The following is a 1,323-nucleotide window of genomic DNA, read 5'->3' as shown; positions in this document are numbered from 1 at the left end:
ATACAATGTTATTAATACATGAAAACCATTCCACATTGTAACAGTCTTTGACACTGTACTTGTTATATATTTTGTTTGAAATAAAACTCATACGTAAGAACGGTCTTTGTAATACTTGTCCTCCGACGTACTAAAAGTGTCTCAAATTGTATCTCATTTTGGAATGAATTTACCAACTATCATTTTTTCATCACGTTTTGTCTCACGCTTAGGAATGGTCTTCTATTGTTCGGTCCTACCTTTCACATTGTGTTCCAAAATAAGTTCCAATGAATAACCCTTACAAGTTTGGACCGGTTTTAAGATCACAACTTGCAACATTTTCTTTGCAACACCCATGGTAACGGTTTTGCTGTCCCAAAACCACAAAACATGAAACAGGAGGATCGTGACGTCAACAACCTATTTTCATTCCTCAAGAGTGCCAATGACCGTTCCTATATGGAATGGGCTTTGCAACGATTGTCCATTCCGTCCCAAATCCTCTTTTTTTTTTTTTTTTTTTTTTTTTGTAGTGGTCCTATATTAGTTGTAGATAATAAGTTTGAGTGATAATCCCCCAATGACTCATATCCCTAGTGAAACATCTTTTCTGGGTAGAATTGTGAAGCTTATAAGTAGCCACATCGAACAATACTTTGAACAATGAGGCAAACACCGATCGAATTGGAAGTCGCATCGTTTGGTGCCCTTTGTGGGAATAAGGCTATGTATTTCAAGCCCCTCACCTACGGGTACGAGGACTCGTCTTTGTGCCTTTTCAGGCTTTGTAAAGCTAGAACGAAATACAAAATGACACCTAGCACAATGGAACATCAATCGAATTGCAAGCCGGATGGGTCATGATTTTTAAATTATGTATTAGTATTTCATATTAATGCAGATGAGAAGATTGAGTAAATTAATCCACAACTCTGATGACTGCTTTTCTTAGATGCCTTTTTAGGCTCATATAAAGCCAAGACAGATAATGGGAGTGTTTCCAAGCGCTTCTTCTAGCTCCAAAAGGTACTTTCGAAATATTTGGAATGCCAGCTTCTACTTCTAAAATGACTAGATTAAGTTCTTTTAGGCCAAAAGCTAGAAGCACCTTGGGGGGTGCTTCTAGTTGCTTTGGATTTTCTCTAAATAAATTCAACTTTATTTTTCACTACGTTATCCTTTTTATGATAACCTTAATTCAATTACAGTTGTTAATTTATTTTTAAAATTTTATATTTAAAATTGATCTTGGAGTTTTTAATAATTTGACTAATTTAAACAATGATTAAATTTATACTTTTACATATTTAATATTTTAATTTATATTTTATTTGCTATATG

This window comes from Sesamum indicum, linkage group LG5 (genome assembly GCF_026168435.1).
Source record: "Sesamum indicum cultivar Baizhima isolate 11 linkage group LG5, ASM2616843v1, whole genome shotgun sequence".
NCBI classification, from domain to species: Eukaryota; Viridiplantae; Streptophyta; class Magnoliopsida; order Lamiales; family Pedaliaceae; genus Sesamum; species Sesamum indicum.
Note: the sequence above shows the minus strand (reverse complement) of the source record.